The following is a 25,526-nucleotide window of genomic DNA, read 5'->3' as shown; positions in this document are numbered from 1 at the left end:
TTCCATTTCCCAAAGGGTTTCTCAAGATTTCCAAAGCTGGAGCCTAAATTATATGGTTTGCTTCCTAATCATTTTTCCAACTGCCAACTGACAATATTTTCACAGTAACTCTTCACAATCCTCTGGCTTGCACAATGTCCAGGGATGAGAAGTCCCGTTTGGTGGAGAGAGTTCCTAGGCTGGTGAGTTTCACTTTGGAACAAAGATGGTTAAGTGGCAATTTCCTGCGGTCGTTTGTAATGATGGGAGAGGGAGCGGTGGGGAATGAGCACTCTGACGAGCAGGAGGAAGTGTTGCCAATGACCAGAGTCAGAGAACAGAGGACAAGGGATGAAAGGAATCTAATGAAAAGCAGCACTTCTGAAAGAGCGTTCAATAAAACTGCAGAAACCCGATGTGTCGAGCAGTGTATCTGGAAAGAGAAACAGAGATCATGTTTTAAATGTGGAGCATTTCTGATGAAGAACTCGAGTTTCTCAAGTCTCATCAAATTACAGGCCTGGTTTGCAAAACAGGCTTTCTGAACTTTGAATAGTTCCAGCAGGAAAGCGTTCATAACGTAGTCAGCAGGATTCGAACCTACGTGGGGAAACCCCAATGGATTTCTAATCCATCGCCTTAACCACTCGGCTATGACTACAGACAGCACCGCCCCCTGAGCATTGACCAAATCAGCCGTGATCTCATTGAAAGCTGCCGCTGACTTGAGTTACATGTTTCCATCTCCATTCATACCTTTGCTGTCATTTGTAAGGTGCGAGACACCAATGTAAAAGAAGAAAAGCACAAAGTTAGGACAAGATATTTGCAGCAAAATTGGTTCAACATTATTTCTTGAAAGGAAAATCACACTTGGCAATTTGCTAGACCGCTTTGCGAACATGACCAGCAGAGGTAATCAAGGGAGCTATTGATCTGAGTATTCTTGGCCATGAAACAAACAAAGGTTAGTGACATATTCATTTCTCTTTTTAGCGAACGAAATGGTCTTTCCTGATGGTTACAATGAAAGAGATGGTTCCCAATAAAAGACAGAGATTAAGTCGCTTGTAGATACACTTCAATGTGATACGATTCACTTTCAGCCCCTAATTACCCCAGAGATGGAGGGGGTGAGTTACTTTTCTTCACTCTTCAACTCGACAGCATGGAGGTACAGACATGAAACCGCTAGAGATGGAGTTCTTGAATTGGGAACCAGCGACACTGAAGGAACGAGGCAAAAGTGAGGACTGCAGTTGCTGGAAACCTGATTTTAGATCAGAAAATTTTGGAAAAGCACAGCAGCATCCGAGGAGCAGGAAAGTCGATGTTTCTGTTGCCAGTCTTTCTGCGTTCCGCAATCAATTTTCGTTTTTGGCTCAGATTTCCAGCAACTGCAGCTATTCGTATTATGTTAACATTCATAATGTTTTGGACAAAACCAATGACCTGCTAGCATCGGAAAATCGGCAGAAGTACTGGTACACCGACATGTTAGCTGAACAATACCAGCATTCCATGAGCCGGAATACGATCCGGGCCACGGTTCTGAGAGTATGGAATCCTCACAAGTAAATAACAAGACAAGGCGATAGATACTGTCGTATTTGGTGTAAATAAAACACACTTTATGAACATTTTCAACTTGTCTTCGTAGATGTACAAAGTGGGAAAAGGCCATTCCACCTGTGTGCATCGCGGCTAATCAGAGAGCCAATCATTCCAGTCGCAGTTTCCAACTTTGGCCCAAAGTCTCGTGTGTTCTAATGTTCCCAGTGCAAATGTCAATGACTTTATCCTGTGTTCTTAAATGGCACAATAATGGGGCAGATGTGTGACCTTTGCACAGCGACTTGTAACTCTTTTGAGGAACTTATGCTCATTTTCACCCACAAAGGGAGACACACAGAAAGATACCCCCAAAGCGACAGAGGTCTCCGTCGTGGTGAGCTGGAATTTGAAATGGATAATAGGACAAATGCAAGTTTCAAATGTGGAAGCACAGAAGCGACGTCCCGGCAGGACATCACAGGGGAGCGTCAACGTGGGGCACGGTTAAAGTCAGACATTCCCCTCGAGCCAGGTAGGACTCGAACCTACAATCTTCTGATCCGAAGTCAGACGCGTTATCCATTACGCCACTGGCCCAACAGACACGCACACCGCTGGCAGAATGTCGATATGTAATGCCATTGACTTTCACGGAATCAGAATTAAAAAGGTGAACAAGCAGCGAAGAAAATCACCAACACTGCTTCACTTCGAAGTTTCCAATTTGTGAAGCAGTGACTTTCACTGGCAAAGGAGAAACATTTGTCCTCAGCTGCCTGCTTCGGGGTCGCCTCCTTCTCTGCTGGAAGTTTCCATCGTTTTATTCGCAGTCCCAACGCGAATTCATGATCCACTCCAGTGAAAACCTGTCATGGTGTCGTCTAAGCAAGACCCTGCCGAAACTCTGCGAGAGACATCTGGTCATTTCGAGCTCAGGATGTGGAATTAGACGAGCTGCGTGACACCTTTTATTGGCGCCGCCACTTCACTGCAAATTAGCGGCTCAAAACGAGCCGTTGTTAGCATCAGCTTGATTTGTACCTTCCTGTCGTGCATTTGCTGAACAACATCCGATAGATCCCGTCCGGCCCAGCTGACTTATCTATTTTCACACTCTGCAGTATTTCTAATATCTCTTCCATGTGAACCTCAATCTCTTCTGGTCTAGACGCAAGTATCTCTCTATCTTCCTCGCCAACATTTTCATTATCTATAGCGAACTCTGTCGAAAAATATTTATATAGTGCTTCCTCTATCTCCACTTACTCCACATACGACTTCCCACTATTATCCTTGATTGTCCCAAATTTAACTCTCGTCATTCTTTTAGTGCTCACATACCTATCGAAAGCCTTAGGGTTAACCCTGATCCTATCTGCCAACAACTTCTCATGTCTCCTCCTGATTCTTCTCAGCTCTCTTTTTAGGTCTTTCCTGATATCGTTGGAACCCTCGAGCGCTCGAACTGAGTTTTCACGTTTTCTCCTAACATAAGACTTCTTGTTCTTCTTGACCAGGGTTTCCACTAGCTTAGTAAAGCACGGCTCACGCGTTCTATATCTTACTCCCTCCCTGACAGGTACATACTTATCTAGGACACACAGGAGCTTTTCCTTGAATAACCTCCACATTTTTAATGTGCTCACCCCCTACAGTTTCCTACCCCACTCTACGATTCCTAAATCTTACCTCACTGCATCGTGATTTCCCTTCCACCAGCTGAAACTCTTCCTCCGTGGAGTACACCTATCCCTTTCCATCACGAAAGTAAACCTGAGAGAATTGTGATCGCTGTCTCCACAGTGCTCACCTACTTCCAAATCTAAAACCTGGCCAGGCTCACTACCCAGTACTAAATCGAAAGTGGCTTCTTCCTTTGAAGGCATGTCTACATACTGTGTCAGGAAGCCCTCCCGCACACAGTGGACAAAAACTGACCCATCTATAGTACTCGTACTGTAGTGATCTCAGTCAATATTTGGATACTGTCTTGAGTGTTCCAGAGTTTTTCATTATCCCACAGTCCAGATGAAGTTTGTATTCCTCGCGTACGGGAGCGAGAATTCTTTCAATGTCTCAGATCAGTTCCTGTGCCGAGAAGATCAGAGTCAATGTCCCTTCCTCTACTCGGACTGACAATTTACACTTCTTGTATCTCCTATGATTCCATTTCCCAAAGGGTTTCTCAAGATTTCCAAAGCTGGAGCCTAAATTATATGGTTTGCTTCCTAATCATTTTTCCAACTGCCAACTGACAATATTTTCACAGTAACTCTTCACAATCCTCTGGCTTGCACAATGTCCAGGGATGAGAAGTCCCGTTTGGTGGAGAGAGTTCCTAGGCTGGTGAGTTTCACTTTGGAACAAAGATGGTTAAGTGGCAATTTCCTGCGGTCGTTTGTAATGATGGGAGAGGGAGCGGTGGGGAATGAGCACTCTGACGAGCAGGAGGAAGTGTTGCCAATGACCAGAGTCAGAGAACAGAGGACAAGGGATGAAAGGAATCTAATGAAAAGCAGCACTTCTGAAAGAGCGTTCAATAAAACTGCAGAAACCCGATGTGTCGAGCAGTGTATCTGGAAAGAGAAACAGAGATCATGTTTTAAATGTGGAGCATTTCTGATGAAGAACTCGAGTTTCTCAAGTCTCATCAAATTACAGGCCTGGTTTGCAAAACAGGCTTTCTGAACTTTGAATAGTTCCAGCAGGAAAGCGTTCACAACGTAGTCAGCAGGATTCGAACCTACGTGGGGAAACCCCAATGGATTTCTAATCCATCGCCTTAACCACTCGGCCATGACTACAGACAGCACCGCTCCCTGAGCATTGACCAAATCAGCCGTGATCTCATTGAAAGCTGCCGCTGACTTGAGTTACATGTTTCCATCTCCATTCATACCTTTGCTGTCATTTGTAAGGTGCGAGACACCAATGTAAAAGAAGAAAAGCACAAAGTTAGGACAAGATATTTGCAGCAAAATTCGTTCAACATTATTTATTGAAAGGAAAATCACACTTGGCAATTTGCTAGACCGCTTTGCGAACATGACCAGCAGAGGTAATCAAGGGAGCTATTGATCTGAGTATTCTTGGCCATGAAACAAACAAAGGTTAGTGACATATTCATTTCTCGTTTTAGCGAACGAAATGGTCTTTCCTGATGGTTACAATGAAAGAGATGGTTCCCAATAAAAGACAGAGATTAAGTCGCTTGTAGATACACTTCAATGTGATACGATTCACTTTCAGCCCCTAATTACCCCAGAGATGGAGGGGGTGAGTTACTTTTCTTCAGTCTTCAACTCGACAGCATGGAGGTACAGACATGAAACCGCTAGAGATGGAGTTCTTGAATTGGGAACCAGCGACACTGAAGGAACGAGGCAAAAGTGAGGACTGCAGTTGCTGGAAACCTGATTTTAGATCAGAAAATTTTGGAAAAGCACAGCAGCATCCGAGGAGCAGGAAAGTCGATGTTTCTGTTGCCAGTCTTTCTGCGTTCCGCAATCAATTTTCGTTTTTGGCTCAGATTTCCAGCAACTGCAGCTATTCGTATTATGTTAACATTCATAATGTTTTGGACAAAACCAATGACCTGCTAGCATCGGAAAATCGGCAGAAGTACTGGTACACCGACATGTTAGCTGAACAATACCAGCATTCCATGAGCCGGAATACGATCCGGGCCACGGTTCTGAGAGTATGGAATCCTCACAAGTAAATAACAAGACAAGGCGATAGATACTGTCGTATTTGGTGTAAATAAAACACACTTTATGAACATTTTCAACTTGTCTTCGTAGATGTACAAAGTGGGAAAAGGCCATTCCACCTGTGTGCATCGCGGCTAATCAGAGAGCCAATCATTCCAGTCGCAGTTTCCAACTTTGGCCCAAAGTCTCGTGTGTTCTAATGTTCCCAGTGCAAATGTCAATGACTTTATCCTGTGTTCTTAAATGGCACAATAATGGGGCAGATGTGTGACCTTTGCACAGCGACTTGTAACTCTTTTGAGGAACTTATGCTCATTTTCACCCACAAAGGGAGACACACAGAAAGATACCCCCAAAGCGACAGAGGTCTCCGTCGTGGTGAGCTGGAATTTGAAATGGATAATAGGACAAATGCAAGTTTCAAATGTGGAAGCACAGAAGCGACGTCCCGGCAGGACATCACAGGGGAGCGTCAACGTGGGGCACGGTTAAAGTCAGACATTCCCCTCGAGCCAGGTAGGACTCGAACCTACAATCTTCTGATCCGAAGTCAGACGCGTTATCCATTACGCCACTGGCCCAACAGACACGCACACCGCTGGCAGAATGTCGATATGTAATGCCATTGACTTTCACGGAATCAGAATTAAAAAGGTGAACAAGCAGCGAAGAAAATCACCAACACTGCTTCACTTCGAAGTTTCCAATTTGTGAAGCAGTGACTTTCACTGGCAAAGGAGAAACATTTGTCCTCAGCTGCCTGCTTCGGGGTCGCCTCCTTCTCTGCTGGAAGTTTCCATCGTTTTATTCGCAGTCCCGACGCGAATTCATGATCCACTCCAGTGAAAACCTGTCATGGTGTCGTCTAAGCAAGACCCTGCCGAAACTCTGCGAGAGACATCTGGTCATTTCGAGCTCAGGATGTGGAATTAGACGAGCTGCGTGACACCTTTTATTGGCGCCGCCACTTCACTGCAAATTAGCGGCTCAAAACGAGCCGTTGTTAGCATCAGCTTGATTTGTACCTTCCTGTCGTGCATTTGCTGAACAACATCAGATAGATCCCGTCCGGCCCAGCTGACTTATCTATTTTCACACTCTGCAGTATTTCTAATATCTCTTCCATGTGAACCTCAATCTCTTCTGGTCTAGACGCAAGTATCTCTCTATCTTCCTCGCCAACATTTTCATTATCTATAGCGAACTCTGTCGAAAAATATTTATATAGTGCTTCCTCTATCTCCACTTACTCCACATACGACTTCCCACTATTATCCTTGATTGTCCCAAATTTAACTCTCGTCATTCTTTTAGTGCTCACATACCTATGGAAAGCCTTAGGGTTAACCCTGATCCTATCTGCCAACAACTTCTCATGTCTCCTCCTGATTCTTCTCAGCTCTCTTTTTAGGTCTTTCCTGATATCGTTGGAACCCTCGAGCGCTCGAACTGAGTTTTCACGTTTTCTCCTAACATAAGACTTCTTGTTCTTCTTGACCAGGGTTTCCACTAGCTTAGTAAAGCACGGCTCACGCGTTCTATATCTTACTCCCTCCCTGACAGGTACATACTTATCTAGGACACACAGGAGCTTTTCCTTGAATAACCTCCACATTTTTAATGTGCTCACCCCCTACAGTTTCCTACCCCACTCTACGATTCCTAAATCTTACCTCATTGCATCGTGATTTCCCTTCCACCAGCTGAAACTCTTGCTCCGTGGAGTACACCTATCCCTTTCCATCACGAAAGTAAACCTGAGAGAATTGTGATCGCTGTCTCCACAGTGCTCACCAACTTCCAAATCTAAAACCTGGCCAGGCTCGTTACCCAGTACTAAATCGAAAGTGACTTCTTCCCTTGAAGGCATGTCTGCATACTGTGTCAGGAAGCCCTCCCGCACACAGTGGACACAAACTGACCCATCTATAGTACTCGTACTGTAGTGATCTCAGTCAATATTTGGATACTCTCTTGAGTGTTCCAGAGTTTTTCATTATCCCACAGTACAGATGAAGTTTGTATTCCTCGCGTACGGGAGCGAGAATTCTTTCAATGTCTCAGATCAGTTCCTGTGCCGAGAAGATCAGAGTCAATGTCCCTTCCTCTACTCGGACTGACAATTTACACTTCTTGTATCTCCTATGATTCCTTTTCCCAAAGGGTTTCTCAAGATTTCCAAAGCTGGAGCCTAAATTATATGGTTTGCTTCCTAATCATTTTTCCAACTGCCAACTGACAATATTTTCACAGTAACTCTTCACAATCCTCTGGCTTGCACCATGTCCAGGGATGAGAAGTCCCGTTTGGTGGAGAGAGTTCCTAGGCTGGTGAGTTTCACTTTGGAACAAAGATGGTTAAGTGGCAATTTCCTGCGGTCGTTTGTAATGATGGGAGAGGGAGCGGTGGGGAATGAGCACTCTGACGAGCAGGAGGAAGTGTTACCAATGACCAGAGTCAGAGAACAGAGGACAAGGGATGAAAGGAATCTAATGAAAAGCAGCACTTCTGCTCAGGGCGTTCAATAACAACTGCAGAAACCCGATGTGTCGAGCAGTGTATCTGGAAAGAGAAACAGAGATCATGTTTTAAATGTGGAGCATTTCTGATGAAGAACTCGAGTTTCTCAAGTCTAATCAAATTACAGGCCTGGTTTGCAAAACAGGCTTTCTGAACTTTGAATAGTTCCAGCAGGAAAGCGTTCATAACGTAGTCAGCAGGATTCTAACCTACGTGGGGAAACCCCAATGGAGTTCTAAACCATCGCCTTAACCACTCGGCCATGACTACAGACAGCCCCGCCCCCTGAGCATTGACCTAATCAGCCGTGATCTCATTGAAAGCTGCCGCTGACTTGAGTTACATGTTTCCATCTCCATTCATACCTTTGCTGTCATTTGTAAGGTGCGAGACACCAATGTAAAAGAAGAAAAGCACAAAGTTAGGACAAGATATTTGCAGCAAAATTGGTTCAACATTATTTATTGAAAGGAAAATCACACTTGGCAATTTGCTAGACCTCTTTGCGAACATGACCAGCAGAGGTAATCAAGGGAGCTATTGATCTGAGTATTCTTGGCCATGAAACAAACAAAGGTTAGTGACATATTCATTTCTCTTTTTAGCGAACGAAATGGTCTTTCCTGATGGTTACAATGAAAGAGATGGTTCCCAATAAAAGACAGAGATTAAGTCGCTTGTAGATACACTTCAATGTGATACGATTCACTTTCAGCCCCTAATTAACCCAGAGATGGAGGGGGTGAGTTACTTTTCTTCACTCTTCAACTCGACAGCATGGAGGTACAGACATGAAACCGCTAGAGATGGAGTTCTTGAATTGGGAACCAGCGGCACTGAAGGAACTAGGCAAAAGTGAGGACTGCAGATGCTGGAAACCTGATTTTAGATCAGAAAATTTTGGAAAAGCACAGCAGCATCCGAGGAGCAGGAAAGTCGATGTTTCTGTTGCCAGTCTTTCTGCGTTCCGCAAACAATTTTCGTTTTTGGCTCAGATTTACAGCAACTGCAGCTATTCGTATTATGTTAACATTCATAATGTTTTGGACAAAACCAATGACCTGCTAGCATCGGAAAATCGGCAGAAGTACTGGTACACCGACATGTTAGCTGAACAATACCAGCATTCCATGAGCCGGAATACGATCCGGGCCACGGTTCTGAGAGTATGGAATCCTCACAAGGAAATAACAAGACAAGATACTGCGATAGATACTGTCGTATTTGGTGTAAATAAAACACACTTTATGAACATTTTCCTTGCAGATTATTTTCAACTTGTCTTCGTAGATTTACAAAGTGGGAAAAGGCCATTCCACCTGTGTGCATCGCGGCTAATCAGAGAGCCAATCATTCCAGTCGCAGTTTCCAACTTTGGCCCAAAGTCTCGTGTGTTCTAATGTTCCCAGTGCAAATGTCAATGACGTTATCCTGTGTTCTTAAATGGCACAATAATGGGGCAGATGTGTGACCTTTGCACAGCGACTTGTAACTCTTTTGAGGAACTTATGCTAATTTTCACCCACAAAGGGAGACACACAGAAAGATACCCCCAAAGCGACAGAGGTCTCCGTTGTGGTGAGCTGGAATTTGAAATGGATAATAGGACAAATGCAAGTTTCAAATGTGGAAGCACAGAAGCGACGTCCCGGCAGGGCATCACAGGGGAGCGTCAACATGGGGCACGGTTAAAGTCAGACATCTCCATCGAGCCAGGTAGGACTCGAACCTACAATTTTCTGATCCGAAGTCAGACGCGTTATCCATTACGCCACTGGCCCAAGAGACACGCTCACGTCAAACAAACAAAGTTTAATTACATATTCATTTCTTTTTCTGGCGAAGGAACCGATCTTTCCAGATGCTCACAATGACAGAGATTTTTCCCAATTAAAGAGGAAAATAAGTCCCATCTCACGCTGACACCATCGTAAGCGCTGCTGTTTCACAATGCCACAGAGTCAGGGTCAATTCCCGCCTCGAGGAACTTAATGTCTGGAGTTTGCACGTTGTCCCCGTGGCTGCGTGCGCTTGCTCTGGTTTTGTCCCACGGTCCAAAAATGTACCGGTTAGTTGAAATCGCCGTGCTAAATTGACGGGGTTAAAGGAGAGGAATGCATTTGGTCTCGGGCGGGTCGGTGTGGAGTTGCTGGGCCGAAGGGCCTGTTTGCACATTGTAAGTATTCTAATCTACAGTAATCAATGACCAAGGTACAGCGCACGTTGTTCGATGGGCAAATATGACTTTTTGATTGTTTTTCTTCAAAGTTTCTTCCAATTCAAACAGGAGAGGAAGAAGGGAAATGAATGTCTCCCATAATTCTTGCCTTCTTTTATCATTCACAGGCGGTTTTTTTTCCTCTACTTTTTTTTAACACTGTGTTTACTGTTAGTGTTCTTGTCAGCCACACCGGCTGGTTTCCTCTTTCCTCAATGTTCCTCATCTCTACCCAAACACACTTTCCATCCTTATCTCCTGAATCAAAGTAATCTCTAACCATTGCATAATTGCCACGGAAACTGGGCTTTTCACACGCCTGTGTATGTCATTTTCCAATATTAATTGATCGTTTACTGTATTGCAATTGCGCACGAGAAGAGGAAAACAAAATAGAGGCCGGTGATCCTGGGTTTCAAACACACGTAATTGCAGCTAAAACGAAGGTTACTGCACACAATGCGATCACGGAAGCATGCACCAAACCGTCAGGAAGCACACAATAAGTGCAATGCTGGATGTCATTTCCGGAACAGGACGAGAAACACAACAGAAATACGTCTCTTGGGTACTATTTTGGATGTATTTCTCAATAAACTATCGTGTGTTACATATGTTCCATCGGGAGGTACCTCACACAAGGAAGTAACCAGTGCTGCAGACGGTCATATAATCCGAGATCCAAGTCCTGGAGTCAGAGACACTCAGATCCCTGTGTGTCCCTGCAAGGAACAGCTGTGCATGGGGTTTACAGGGTAACTGAACTGCATGAATGCGGCTCGATAGTCGTCTGTCTGCTTCTCCTCTATTGTTTTCTGTGCAGTCCCTGCGTGCAATCTTGTCAACTACGTTTGTCCGGCACAAGATGGGCATTGGTCACTTGTCTCTGAGAGAGGCTGTTGGTTTATGTGTTGTCATAATTCCGAGTGTAAGGAGGAATCTGGCTGTCAGTTCCTAGAAACTTACTTTAATAAATGGAAGCGTGCGTTTTAACTTGCCGTGTGGCATATACTCATTGCAAAGTTTGTGCACTGCGAATCACGTTGTGGGACTATCCAATTTTGGCAAAGAATTTGTGTGGCATTCACGAGTTACCACGACCAGCTATCCCTAGTAGCAATACGGACAAATGGCAAGAACTACAAATTCGATTAGAGCAGCACAAGGTTAATCTGACAGGGCAAACAGAAGGCAGCCAGAAGATTTCTGGGTGTAGGGCAATCACGCAAGGTACCTTTTCATATGAAAGTCTGTGCATCAGTAGAATCTGGGACCAAAGTAGTCTATGTTGGTTATTCATATTCCAGACAACTTGCGTTGTTCCCTGTTTACTCTGAAAGTGAATAGACATAGTTATTTCACCGTTATTTCGAAAGAAGATCCTGCATTGAATCTGTTCGCCGTTTTTTGATGTTGTGGCGAAAAGGTGGGCAATCGCGATGTGAAACGTTGCTATGCTTTCATTTCCTTCATTACTGTCCAGGTGAGGGAGAAAGGTGATTGGCTCTCTCGATCAGATGGGGGCACCGGTGCATTAATGGCCGAATTTAATCACGGATATACTTGGAAATGTTCACTTTTAATGGTTCGTTGTTGTGTTTTGTTTTATGATACTTGAGCACTTTCTGGGACTTGGCAATACACTAAATCTCCAGTAGGTTTGGAATTGCCTCGCTGTTATTTGTGCGAGCAGTTCATGTCAGAGACGACTCACAGTGCCTCACAGACAGCACTTCAGCTTCGGTGTGTCTGATCATGGTACTGCCTTTTCAGTTTTGATTCTGTTCCCCGATAAGAGCTGTCAGTTTTTGGATTCGCTGGAGAGCAAAGTGGGTAATGCGATATGTGAGGTATTTTTCTTCAGCCAAAATCTTTGATGGTGAACTTGGGAAAGTGTCAAGAAGAATGGTCATTGGCAGGAAATATCCGGAAAACCATCATCTCTGGATCGGTTAGGCTCATCCACCCTCCAAACAAAATAGCCAAGCTCGCTGACTGAGTAACAAACATCATGCGGTTTTTTGCAAATGGTGTATTCAAACCGGTGCCGGTGGCTGGAGCATCTCAGACTTGTCGAGCATGGAAACAAATCCCGCAATCCAACTTGCCCTTTGCGAATAGATAACCGAAATTAATCCATACATTTCTGCCAATATTTGTGCCTTTTCTCTCCGAGGTCTTCCTGTCTATTCAGATGCCTTTGAAATGTTGTGAGTGCACCAGACTCTGCCACGAAATGTGGCGATTCATTCCACACACACAAAGGTTCTGTGTGAAAAACATGTGACCCTCACATCCCTTTTAAATCTTTCCTCTCTCACATTTAACATTTACTATGTAGATTTGAACTCGCGTGTCTTGTGAAGAAGTGCTCCCTGACTATTTACTCTGTCTGTCTTCCTCATGATTTTATAAGCTTCTGTGAGGTCATATCTAAGCCCTGAAGCTCCTGGGAATCTGACGAAGCCTATTCAGTTTCGTTCTCATGTCCAAGCACGGCAAACCTTGCAAATCCTTGTAAAGGTTTTCTAAACTTACACTTGCAAGAAGTGTGTCCAGCTGCAGCACTTGTTTGACCGCGTGGCCACTCTGGAGCTGTGGTTGGACTCACTGTGGAGTGTCAGCAATTCTGGAGAGTTATGTTGCCTCCCAGGTGCTCAGGCCAGGGATGTCGCCCATCGGCTGAAGAGCATTCGAAAAGGGGATCGTGAACAGCCAGTTGTCTTGGTGCATACAGGAACTGACGAAAACAAAAACGAGATGAGGACCTGCAGGGAGAATTCAGGGAGCTCGGATAGAAATTAAAGAGGAGGACCACAAAGCTAGTAATCTCAGGATTACTGCCGGTGCTGTGTGACTGCCAGCGTAGAAATGAATTTTTAAAAATGGCACGATGAACACGTGAGTTGAGGAATGGTGCTGCAGGGCGGGTTTCAGATTTGTTGGATTTTGTGACCAATTCTGGGGAATGTGGGACTATAAGAAAATTGACGATCTACATCTGAACCATACGGGATCGTATGTCCTTTCGGTAGTTTTTGCTACTGCTGTTGGGGAGGTTTTATACTAATGTGGCAGGGGGCTGGGAAGCACAAGATTAAACAGGTCGGTAGGTGAGGTGGAAACTGGAAACGCCAAGAATCAGGAAGCCAGCATTAATAATGGGAAGAGTAGGCAGAGAGCAGATGAATGCAAAAGAACTGGTGGCCTGAAATGCATCTACTTTAATGCGTCGAGTATAGACAGATGAACTTAGGGTTTAGATTGGTGCCTGGGAATATGACGTTATTGCGATCACAGAGATTTAGTTGACGGAAGGGCATGGTTGGCAACCAAATGTTCTAGGATATAGACGCTTCAGACGGGACAGGGAGGGAAGTAAAAGGGGAATGAGTTGCATTGCTGGTCAGGGATGATATCATGGCTGTGCGAAAGGAGGACACCATGTAGGGCTTTTGTCGTGAGATGGAGCAGTGAAATAAGAAGGGTGAGGTTAGATTTTTGGGGCTGTATTACAGTGAGCGTGAGGTGTAAGAAAGAGTAGTTAAACAGATCATGGAAAGACGTAGAGGCAATAATTTAGTGTTGATTGGAGATTTGCGTTTTCCCAACATTGACCGTGATACTCTTAGCTTCAGAGGTCTGGATGGGATGCCATTTGTAAGAAGCCTCCAGGTGAATTTTCTGGAGCGGTATATCAATAGTCAGACGAGGGAATAGGCCATATTGGAACTGATGTTGGGGAATAAGCCGGGGCTGGTGATAGCAGTTGCCGTGGGTGATTTCTTTGGGAAGTGTCCAATATTCTGTAAGTTTTAGAATACTCATTGACAAAGATGAGGGTGGTCCTAAGGAAAGAGTACGAAACTGGGCCAAAGCTAATTATATCAAAATTATGCAGGAGGTCGGAAATGTGGATTGGACACAGCTATTTGTAGGAAAGTCCACAGTTCATATGTGTCAGGCTTTCAAAGCTAGGTTAAATATAGTGCAGGATAGGCATGTCCCGTTGAAGGCAAAGGATTTGAGAACTGTTGATGACAGGACAATTGTACGACTCGCCAAGAGGAAAAAGGAAGCACACATAACGCCTCGCCAGCTAACAACATAATGGTCCCTGTAGGAACATGAGAAGAGTAGGACAAGTCTTAAACGAGGAATCAAGGGTGTTAAAAGGGGTCATGAAACAACCTCACGCTAGCACAATTAAGGAGAATCCTAAAGCCTATTATTCATATATAAGAAGCAAGCAGGTAACCAGAGAAAGGATTGGTACACTAAAGGAAAATTAAGGAAGGCTGTATGTCAAATCTGAGAGAGTGGGTATGATTCTGAATGATTATTTTGCATCAGTGTTCACTGAGCAGAGGAACATGATGAATGTTGAGTCTAGAGGAAGACATTTGATTAATCTTGATCATGTTGACATAAGTAGGGAAGCTGTATTGGGCAGGCTAGGAGTAATTAATGTGGACAAATCCCCAGGAACGGATGGGATCTATTCCTGATTCCTGAGTGATGTGAGAGAGGAAATAGCTGGGGCCCTGACAGATATCTTCGTGGCATCCTTCAGCACAGGTGAGGTTCTGGCCGACTGGGACGTTGCTCATATTGTCCCCTGTAAAAGAAGGATAATAGGGATATTCCGGATAACTACAGAACAATGGGCCGAACATCAGTGTTGGGAAAGTTGCTGGAGAAGGTACTGAGTGACAGGATCTATTCATATTTAGAAATAATGTGCATATCAGTGAGAGGCATTGAGTTTTTCGGGGAAGTGCCTCAGTTGATAGATGAAGGAAAGGCTGTTGATGTCATATACATGCACTGCAGTAAGGAGTTACATAATGTTCCCCATGGTAACCAAATACAGAACGTAAAGTAACATGGTGTGCAGGGTGTTCTAGACAGGTGGATAAAGAATTAGTTGAGCAATAGGAGACAGAGTGGCAGTTGAATGGAGTTTCTGGAAATGGAGAAAGATGACCAGTAGTGCTCCACAGGGATCAGTGTTGTGGTTACTGCTGTTTGTGATATACTTAAATGATCTGGAAGAGAGCACTGTTGCAATAATCAGAAAGTTTGCAGATGACACGAAGATTTCTGGACTAGCAGAAATTATAAGTGACTATTAAAGAATACAGGAGGATACAGATATACTGGAATGTTGGGCAGAAAAGTGGCAGCTGGGGTTCAAAACAGACAAATGTGAGGTGACGCATTTCGGTCAGTCTAATTCTAGATGGGGTTATACAATGGACGGAACAGCTTTGAGGGAAAAAAACTGATGGATAGAGAGATCTGTGAGTGCAGGTCCATTATACACTGAAGTTTGATGCACAGGTGGATAGAGTGGTCAAGCAGGCATAGAATATGCTTGGCTTCATTGGATGGGGTATTGAATAAAATGGCTAACAAGTCATGTTAAAACTGAACAATACATTGGTCTGACCACACTTAGAATACTGTGTAAATTTGTGGTCGCCACATTACCAAAAGGATGTGGACGCTTTGGAGAGGGCGTGTAAAAGGTTTCAGCGGATGTTGCCTCATATGGATGGTGCAATCTGGGAAGAGAGGTTGAGTAGATTAGGTTTGTTTTCATTAGAAAAAAGGAAAGTTTGAGGGAGACCTTTTTGAGGTTTACATAATCATGAAGGGTACAGACAGGGTAGATAGAGAAAAGTTTTATTTCCCAGGTTGAAGGATTAAATACCGACAGGTCACGCTTTCAAGGTGAGACGTGATAAGTTTAAGAGGCATACACGCGGCAACGACTTGACACAGCGGCTGGTGGGTGTCTGGAACGCGTTCCCAGCAGAGACGGCAGAGGTAATCACGGTAGATATATTTAAGAGGCGTCTGGACAGATGCATGAGTAGGTGGGGAGCAGAGGGATACAGATGCTTAGGAATTCGGTGACAGGTTTAAACAGTAGATTTGGATCGGCTCAGGCTTGAATGGATGAAGGGCCTGTTCCTTGTCTGTACATTTTTTTTGTTCTTTCTTCTCAAATTACGCCAATTTCATTACAAAATTTGCGAGGTCTAAGTGTCTGAAGTGAATCCATGCTGAAACACTCGTCATAACAAATCTGAGTGCTGGCTTTTATGTGATAGCGTGGTCGAGTGGTCTAATATGCTGGATTTTAAACTTCAGTTTCTATCGAATGGTGGCTTCAAATACCAGCATTGTCAGTGAGCAACTATGTGAGAGAACTGCGCATGTGTGGATGCCTTTTAATTTGAGTGTTTGCAGCTCCTCAGTGAGCTTACCCTCTCGGTGATAAAATCAGCGACCGTATCTGAAAACAACGCAAGTTCCTGCTGTCGGACAGATCCTCACATCCCGTCGATAACTTTGCTTTTGGATATCTGCGTTGCCAGTTTCTGTATCTCAAATGGTCAGTGCATTTGGCTGAAATGTTGGTGGTTCGAGCCCACCCAGGGAATAAGCCTCAAATATTTCGGCACAAGCATTTACCCCGACAATGTATTGATATTATAACCGGGAAAACTCATCCATGATTCATCCCAAGTCCGCAGGGAGCGAGACAGTTACACGCAGCAGAATACAACATCACTTTCTCCAAGCTCCCGATGCCAACAGAAAGCGGCCACTGCAGCTTCAATCAGCGGCTTTCTGCCAAGCCATGGGAAACAACTCGTGGAAACTGCTCCCTTAGTAACAGCTCTTTCCGTGTGAAAGGAGCAAAACTTTCACTTAAAATTGGAAAGGGCTTCAGGATATTGGAATGTTGCTCCAGTTCTTCGAACGTGTTATAAATAAAACTCCTGACTTGATAATAAGAAGTGGTAAAGGTTTTAGGTAGAAAGAACAAATAAAGTGTTCATTCAGACGACTCTGTCTCGTCAGCAGATGGGAAATGCCCCAAACTTTAAAGGGAAATGATTGGGTTTCCTTATGTAATTGCCCGACTGATTTACTGTCTGCCAGAGAGATTGGAATTCACATCAGCGACAGAAAGGTGAGGGTAAAAATATGAAGATATTAAGGTTGAAACTTAAATCCCGGGACAAGTGGGGAATAGATTGTAATGCTCTGAAGGAATAACTGAAGTGAAAGGTGTGAATGATATTTTTGTGATTAGGAGGAATGAAATGGATTCGAACAAATTGCTGATGAATGATGCTCACAATGTCATAGCAAACTAATCCACAGCGCACGTGCTGGGTTAGCTCAGTTGGTGCAGTGTGAGATGCTTAATCTGAGGGTGGTGGGTGCAAGCCTCACAATGGGCGCTTTCACTGCTTCATACAATTCCAGCTCTTCGTTCCACGTGCAGTATTGTTGCTGCTTTCATTGACACACCTGTCCACCTGCTTTTGATCACACGTCGGTTTCTGAGTGAACACTGTTTCCATTTAACTGGTGGCGCCAGAGACAACTTTATCAATGCAGCCGAAAATACAATGAATGATGTCCGTTTGAAAACGTGAGGTTCCAAACCAACCATGCACCACCCAAAGTGTTCAAAGGCACGGAAAGCGAATGGCCACTTGCGAGGGGTCTGACAGAGACGGATCAATGTCACATGGGTCCTGAACCAATTTTCAGTGATTCAGATTGTTCTGATAGAAACCGAAGGGTACTCTCCCTCAACGTTTTGCAATTGTTCTTCTTGTGTTTAACGTAATGAACAGTATATTGTCAGGAACGAGAATGGAGGTGCGACAGGATCGTGAGGTTTCAGTGTGGGACATAGACACAGTAAGTCAAATATACCCAGAGCACTGGAGAGCTGTTTGGTCCAGGATCACTGCCATCTTCTGTTTCAGAATCAACAAATGAAATTACTGGAAAATCTCAGCAGGTCTGGTAGCATCTTGGAAATATAAATTGATTTTAGACTTCGGGACTAGTGGCACTTCTTTTCCATGTCCATCTCCACCTGCTTTTGCACACTCTTCCTTTTTATTGAATGTCTCCTGACTTCCAACTTTATATTCAGCTTCTCTTTTATTACTTCCTCTCCAACAATTTTCCCAGTCTCCAGTTTTGAATCATAACTGTTCAATCTTTCACATTGCCCAGGACTTCGAACTAACAAATAATAGTTTCTATTTCCTTAGATAGCAGATGGCCAGAGACTGGAAGGCAGCATTGTTCCGAAAACTCATCCATGATTCACCCCGAGTACATAGGGAGTAAGACGGTTACACGCATCAGAATACGACACCATGTTCTCCAATCCCCCGATGCCAACTCAAAGCGGCCACTGCAGCTTCAATCAGGGCTTCCTGCCAAACCCTGGGACACAGCTCGTGGAAACTCCTTTCTCATTAACTGCTCTTCCTGTGGGAAAGGAAGAAAACTTCCATTTTAAATTGGAAACGGCTTCAGGAGATTGGAAGGTTGTTCCTGTATTTGGAACGTGTTATAAACAAAACTCCTGTCTTGAAAATAAGAAGTGGTAAACGTTTTAAAAATGAAGAACAAAGAAAATCTTGATTGTGAGGACTCTGGCTCGTCAGCAGATGGGAAATTCCCAACACTGTAAACAGAAATGATTGGGTTTCCTAAGGTAACTTTCTGACTGATTTACTGTTCGCCAGAGTGACTGTAAATCACTTCGTATGAAAATATTCGGGTTGAATCTTAAATACCAGGACAAGTGCTAAATAGATTGTAATGTTTTGAAGAAATAACAAAAGTGAAAGATGTAAATTATAATCTTTGTGATTGGGAGGAATGAGCTGGATCTTTGCAAATTGCTGTGCCATGTGAATTGTGCTCAGAATGAAATAGCAAACTAATTCGTCGTTTGCCAAGCCTGCATACCTCAGTTCGAAAAAATGTGAGGTGTTTAATCAGAGAGTCGTGCGTCCAAGCCCCATAATAGTCGTTTTCACGGTTTAATCGCGTTCCAGCTCTTCGTTCCACATGCAGAATTGCAAACCAACGCTGATGGAGCATTCCTGTTGCTTTCATTGACACATATGTCCTCCTGCTTTGATCACATGCCGGTTTCTGAGTGAAAACTCTCTGCACTTCACTGGAAGCGCCAGAGTCAACTTTATCAGTGCAGTTGAAAATACTATGAATGATATCCATTTCAAAACGTGAGATTCCACTCCATCCGTGCACTCTCCAAAGTATTCAAAGACACAGAACGCGAATGGCCATTTGTTAGTGGTCTGAAAGAGACGGCTTAATGTCTCATGGGTCCTGAACAACAATTAACTGATTCAGAATGTGCTGATGGAACGGAACGGAGTTCTCCCTGAACGTTTTGCAATTGTTCTTGTGTGTGCTCCTGTAAGTTTATGTAATGAACAGTTTATTGCCAGTAACGAGGGTGGGGGTTGCGAAGGATTCTGAGGTTTCAGTGTGGGACAAACGTGATCTGATCGAACGGGTAAGTCAAATATTCCTAGAACATTGGAGAGCTGATTGGTCCAGGATCACTCCCATCTTCTGTTTCAGAATCAACAAATGAAATTGCTGGAAATTCTCAGCAGGTCCGGTCGCATCTTGAAAATGAAAACCGAATGAGATTTCGGGACTGGTGACACTTCTTTTTCCATCTCCATGTCCCTCTGCCTTTCTACAAACTTCCTTTTTATTGAACTTGCCCTGACTTCAAACTTTCTATTCAGCTTCACATTGCTTCCTCTCCAAACATTTTCCCAGTCTCTAAAATTTCCTTAGATACCAGATGGCCAGAGATTGGAAGACAGAGGAGGACGGTTAGCGCTTTCAGAATATCTAGTCTGCTCCGCCATTCGATTTGGCTAATATCGTTCTTAACCCCATTCTCCAGTCCTCTCCCTGAACACTTAATCCCCAGTCTTAGGATCCAGTCTTTTTTCCAGAGTGGGTCCTAATCCGTCCCAAAACCCTCCACATGTGTTTGCAGCTGTTACACCGTGTCTACGTGTCATCAATCTCAGTTTCAGTGATTCTCGGCAAACACGAACTGTTCTGAGCAGCTCGATAGTGTCTCTTGCCCCACTGTGATCATGCGGAGGAGCAGTAATCATCTTCATCTCCTACGGAAAGGATCGGCGCTTCAAAAAAAACCGACAGAAAGAAAGATAGGCTTGTGAGTCAAGATATGTGGAGGTAATTGCTTTCTGACCTGGTCAGTAAACCTTACTCTGTATATTCCCGCACATTCTAGCTGCTGTGGTGAAAGGGAATGCAAGTCCAATTAATTGCCGTCTACGCTTTTATTCGATGTGTATTCTTCCTTGTTCTGAATATGCAGGGATGTTTCCAGCACTGATGGTCACCATTTCTTAGAGTGCATGCCGCGAGCCCTGATATTTTCTGGAGAGTAGCAGTATCAGTTTGTGGGAAAGTGGCCCAGTACTAAGCTTAGAAGAAACATTGTTGTTCCCACTTTACGGACATCAGTCTTTCATATCATGATCGATGGGGCTTTGTTGCATACTCATCAGCAAGCCTTGTTTTGAATTTACTCGCCCAATACTACTGTAGCGGTGGGAAGAATATAATTCCGAATACCTGCTGCGTGAATTTCATTTTCAAATATCTATTTGCAGTGGTCCTTCATATGTGGCGATGTTTCTATCACTGCTGGCCATCCTGTTTAAGAGTGCAGTTACATATGTTCCTCTGTCTTGGCACTGCAGGGAAAATTGTCTGCGCCTTTTAAGCCAATATTTCCTGGATATTTCAACATGGTATTCTTTATTTTTTCGATCATGTCCACTTTAAGGACACAGATACCGGGCACTGATCCTTTCTGCAACAACAGTACCACATTTGCTTTACATGCGAAGGTGGCCTGGATCAGTAACAAGGAGAGTATTCATTTCCTCCTGTCACAGCGAACACTGGATTCATGATGTTAGTCTCTGTCAAATGCATCCGAAAATGTGCTCTGAAAGCTTCATTTGAACGCTGTCTGGCGTTTCTCAACGTGTGTCAACCAAAACCAGAAATCCTCGATCACAGTTTGGAGCAGTTCACATATTCGAGTTTCGAAGCAGCAGACACGGATACAGTTCAGTCAGAATGAAAAGATTTACAGGCACAGATGAACTATCGACTCTTGTTCTCATACTGTTACTAATATTACCGTGTGGCCTGAAGTCTAAGCCATGTTGTAATGGAAAAGGACAAATCACAGACAGGCTGCCGAATGACAGTATGTATTTTGTTTTCTTGTTCTCACAGAGTTCCAGGAAAATATGACAGCGAGGGAGAAGAATGCAAGTCACGTGCAGCTCTGGTGAAACACCTTCTGTTTGATTCAGTCATCAATAAGAAACGTGAATGTGACCAAAGCGGGAAACCTTTTCACAATCGAACAAAGAACAATCACGAACAGTGACCACCTCTTTGACATCTCAGATCGCCTTTGACCTTCCCTGAATATGTATAGAAACTAATTTTTGCACACCTCAAAGTGAGAACTGTTTGATTTACCCACCATAAGTGAGTTACATGTCCTTGATTCCCACATAGGTTTCCAACTCAGCTTGCAGCCAGGTGGCAGTTGCGCATGGCTCTGCTGGATAATGCACTATTATGGAAAAATAAAATGAATGTTGGAACTCTTATTGTCTGTGGGTTTCGAATAAGCTTGCTGCGTGTTCTGCCATTCTTGGATTCCAGTGATAAACCAGTTTTTCAATTCATCTGAGCAGCAGGAGAGTTGGCGTATCTGGCAGGAGCAGAAAAAATCATCTCCAGTGATCACGTTATCTGAGGAGAGAGTGTGAACAAAGATTCACACAGCGACTAATCGGAATTGCATTCCGTTTCAGCATGGCAGCAGATATGGGCTAGCAAATTCAAAGCCAGATTTGCTGATGAGAACAACAAGCACACCGCTCAGATAGAGCAATTCCTTCCCACCGCTTATTCTGCAGAACTGGTGCAGTTGCTGTGAGTATGCTGCAGGGTATCGTCAGGTACATGCTCTTGGGTTTCCGGTTTTGGCCTGTGTGCTCGCGTGGCTGAGCAAGCTGAGACTCTGTTTTCAGATTCCACTTCTTAAGAAGGCTTGTGTTTGTATCCCTACGCGGCCACGTGTGCTAATGGATTAAACTGGCAACGTTTTGCAGGGATGAGCTGTGTTAAAGTTGAACAGAAAAAGTAGTCATTTCTGCGAACCCGGCTGTGATGTGGCACAGCAGAAAACAACCAACATGTCAGTTCCCAGGCTGGTTTCCCCTTCTGCTGTAGTTGTCACGTTCCCCTCCAGCTCGAAAGGCCACCAGCATAATATGCGACTCAAAAACAGGCTGCGCCAAACTTTCATATTCCAGACAATTTGCATTTTTCACCGTTTCTCTGAAAGTGAACGAAGATATTTATTTCCCTGTTGATGTGAAATTAGGTTCTACATTGAATCTGCTCGCAGTTTTCTGTTGTTGTTACGAAAAGGAGGGAAATTGCGATATGAAACTTGGTTACTTATCCCTAATTTCCTTAATTTCTGTCCTGATGAGAGAGGCTGGTGATTGGTCCTCTCGATCCGGTGGAGACATCAGCCCAATTGTTAACCTCATCTAATCGAGACTGTAATTGATAATCTTCATTTTTCATGGTTCATTGTTAGTCAGTTCTGATTCGTGTTACTTGAGCACTTTCCTGGAAGTATTGGTGGTCTAAGGCGCCAGTACGTTGCAAGCACCATTTGGAATTGCCTCGCTGCAATTTGTGTGAGCAGCTCATGACCCAGACGACTCGCTCTGCCTCACAGACAGCATTCATGAGTCCGTGTGTCTGAAAATATGTTCTCTTTGTCAGTTCTGCTTCTGTTCATGAGTTGTCAGTTTTTGGTTTCGCTGGAGACACACACACACAGACAAAGACCCACATGCACACATATATTTTGTGTGGTGAATTTTTTTGGTACTTTCAGAGTTACATTGCACTTTACTCAGAAACCACATACATTCATGTAGAACTCTGAGCTCAAAAACTGCATTAAATTATGTAAAACTCTGTTATCTCACTTTTTGGATTGGAATCAATATAAGCATAAGGTCATAGACACATAACTCAGGGGGGTAACACCTTAAACATATTGTCTCGCTATTACCATTGTTAACAGCTATCCCGAGAATGCAACTTTTTATAAAAAGGGTTTTGTGATTTACACATAGAATACAGTGATAGTTTCACTTCTTTCAACAGTTGAAAGGCTTAACAGACAATCAATTCTTCAATGTATAATTTCAGTTACATCATACTGCCAATGTTTGCTATAAATTCTGTGTTACGATCGAGCCCTCCACAAACACCTGATGAAGGAGCATCGCTCCGAAAGCTAGTGTGCTTCCAATTAAACCTGTTGGACTATAACCTGGTGTTGTGTGATTTTTGACTTGGTACACCCCAGTCCAACACCGGCATCTCCGAAACACAATTTATTCCCGACAGCTTGCAAGTGTTCCCTTAGAAACTGCAGCTTTTGGAAACGTATTACTGGGACAAAGTCATTGCTCAATGTGATGGGATGCACCGTCAATCCCTAATTACTCGAGAGATTGAGATTTTGAGTTACTCCGCAGAACTCTGGATGTCCTCAGTAGCGGGATAGAGGCATGATGCCATCAGGCAAGGATTTAGAAGTAGTGACATTGAAGAAGCAGCGAAGTATTTTCGACTGGGAAACGTGAAAACCTTGGAGGGGTAATTGCGGTGATAGCTTTCACTTATATTTGCTGCCATTGTCCTTCCAGACAGATGCCGATCGATCACTGAATTGTTCTGGCAGGATCCGTGTGTGTGTTCTGGGTGCAACCAGGATTTAGTTTTCCTTCGGATAATTCACAAGAAGAGAATTAACTCTTCATTTCCTGACTGGGAATGAAAGCCTGTTCTGGGTAATGCAAACTCAGACTCGTATGCAGGGATGTCCATTGATACTGCAGTAGCCTTTGGGACCTGTACAAAATCTAGTGCCTGCTCTTCACGTCATAATCGTCTTCGTCAGCAGTGTTTCTCTCTCCAAGTTTCCAAGTCGGTTCATATTATCAACATTGGTTTCAATGTGAAGAAGGCAATGCTGTGATAATCTGATGTTGTTCAGCAGATATACTGTAGCAAGTTAAGTAAAGACTGATGCGAACACGAGCTCGTTTTGAGCTGCGCTGATGTGTTGGCAGCAAGAAAGGCAACGTTCAACTCGCCTCATTCCGGATGACGGGCTCGAAATGACCAGTGGTTTCTCGCTGAATTAGTTCAGGCTCTGGAATGTAAAAAACTTCAAGTATGAAAGTACAGTGAAAGGAAATGTTTCAAAGAGTGGGGCATTCCAAGTGAAACAGTGACGGTGATTATGTTTGCTGATTTTTCACCTTGTGAATGCTGTTTCCCTGATGTGGACGATTACATTACCTATAGACAAACTGTCACATCCAAACCTGGTCTTTGGGTCAGTGACAGAATTGGTAACACGCCTGATGTCGAATTAGGGGATTGTCGGTTCGCATTTAAAATCACGAGGTTGCAGCGTGCTAGTCCATTCCTGTTGTCTGTCAGGAACGGAAGGGTTTGGGTTTTCGAATTTACAGTTTGTTTCGTCCAATTCAAATTCTAGCTCAGATCGACGTCTCTCATTCTCTGCAGAACTGGCTTTGGTTTAACCAAAAGCTGCCTTTTGGAGGTTGAACTTGCATGTTGGAGCGGACATCTGAAGTGAAGCACAAGGAGCTGGTCAAATCCTGAGAACTCTGCCCCTCTCGGGGAATCTGTCTGTGTGTCTCTTTCTGTGGGAGACACGACGTGGGTAATAACACAGTGTGACTATGTCAAACTTCAATCCCATTGTTGTGTCATCTAAGATCAAAGCGAGAACCTCACTGCCATTTGCACTGGAAACATCAGAACACATAAGGTTATGGATCAAAGCTAGAAACTGGGAATAGAATAGATGAATGTCTTTAAACCAGACTGCACCATGGGCCAAATGGGATTTTCCATTCTGCAAAACTTGGAGACGAGTAGAAACCAATCTGCAGTGAAACTGATCAGAAATGAAATGGAAAATCCATTTCATTGAGAATAAGCGCAAGAGCGTCTGTCTTCATTCCGTGTAATGTCGTAGTTAGGATTTGGAACTCGAACTGCAATAGTGTTGGTTCTATTCTCGGACAGGGAATGCATGTTTTATTGTGCAAATGTATCGTGGTACCAGTATTTCTTACCACTGGTCCGAACGTGGTAATGCTTGGTTTTGTGCCAGGTTATCAAAAATCAAAAAGGTACAGGTTTTGGAAATATGAACTAAAAACGAGAATTGATAGAGAAACCCGCTACACCTGGCAACATCATTGGAGATAAACAGGTTTTTTTTCTTAAGAAGGACAGGAAATAGGTTAGTTGTAGATTTCTAGATTATACTGTTGGGAAAAGGAGAAACTTCCCTGTCGAATCAGGATATTTATCAAAATCACTCTTGAGCTTACAAACATCGAATTTACAATCTTAAAAGGACTTAATCAGCTGTCATGCTACTTTCATTTTCCTGAGCTGGTGGAAGGCTATGTTTTATTGGCTACATTTCCTTTAGGTTCCGTTATTTAGCATCACGCCGA

General features: G+C 43.7%; 6 non-coding genes across 6 annotated transcripts; all 6 read right to left on the bottom strand.

The window, feature by feature from the left end:
• Nucleotides 1-558: 558 nt before the first annotated feature.
• trnas-aga (transfer RNA serine (anticodon AGA)) lies at nucleotides 559-640 on the bottom strand. The gene has a single exon. It is a non-coding gene; the product is annotated as a tRNA-Ser (tRNA).
• Nucleotides 641-2,057: 1,417 nt separating this feature from the next.
• On the bottom strand, nucleotides 2,058-2,130 carry trnar-ucg (transfer RNA arginine (anticodon UCG)). Its single transcript has one exon. It is a non-coding gene; the product is annotated as a tRNA-Arg (tRNA).
• Nucleotides 2,131-4,255: 2,125 nt separating this feature from the next.
• trnas-aga (transfer RNA serine (anticodon AGA)) lies at nucleotides 4,256-4,337 on the bottom strand. The gene has a single exon. It is a non-coding gene; the product is annotated as a tRNA-Ser (tRNA).
• A 1,417-nt stretch (nucleotides 4,338-5,754) lies between these two features.
• Nucleotides 5,755-5,827, bottom strand: trnar-ucg (transfer RNA arginine (anticodon UCG)). Its single transcript has one exon. It is a non-coding gene; the product is annotated as a tRNA-Arg (tRNA).
• A 2,127-nt stretch (nucleotides 5,828-7,954) lies between these two features.
• On the bottom strand, nucleotides 7,955-8,036 carry trnas-aga (transfer RNA serine (anticodon AGA)). Its single transcript has one exon. It is a non-coding gene; the product is annotated as a tRNA-Ser (tRNA).
• A 1,438-nt stretch (nucleotides 8,037-9,474) lies between these two features.
• On the bottom strand, nucleotides 9,475-9,547 carry trnar-ucg (transfer RNA arginine (anticodon UCG)). Its single transcript has one exon. It is a non-coding gene; the product is annotated as a tRNA-Arg (tRNA).
• Nucleotides 9,548-25,526: the final 15,979 nt, after the last annotated feature.

This window comes from Chiloscyllium punctatum, chromosome 29 (assembly GCF_047496795.1).
Source record: "Chiloscyllium punctatum isolate Juve2018m chromosome 29, sChiPun1.3, whole genome shotgun sequence".
Taxonomy (NCBI): domain Eukaryota; kingdom Metazoa; phylum Chordata; class Chondrichthyes; order Orectolobiformes; family Hemiscylliidae; genus Chiloscyllium; species Chiloscyllium punctatum.
The sequence above is the reverse complement of the archived record's forward strand: the minus strand, read 5'-3'. Positions and strand labels throughout refer to the sequence as shown.